The following is a 225-nucleotide window of genomic DNA, read 5'->3' as shown; positions in this document are numbered from 1 at the left end:
CACTTGGTTAGTAACTTATCGATAGTCCTTCAGTTAAAAGATGCACGTCAAGCTGATTTAGCGAAGTCAGATGTCTTTGAACTAAGCAGTCAGAAGGAAAGATTGGGGGAAGCACCTCAGTTAGGATTTGGTCTTTGCTCTCATAGGGAGTAAGGGAGATCTGTGAGGGTATGGAACAGCAATGACTCTTCTGTTCCATCCTTCCCAAGGGTTATTTTGACATGC

This window comes from Gavialis gangeticus, unplaced genomic scaffold (assembly GCF_001723915.1).
Source record: "Gavialis gangeticus isolate Ggan-Ray unplaced genomic scaffold, GavGan_comp1, whole genome shotgun sequence".
Classification (NCBI taxonomy): domain Eukaryota; kingdom Metazoa; phylum Chordata; order Crocodylia; family Gavialidae; genus Gavialis; species Gavialis gangeticus.
Note: the sequence above shows the minus strand (reverse complement) of the source record.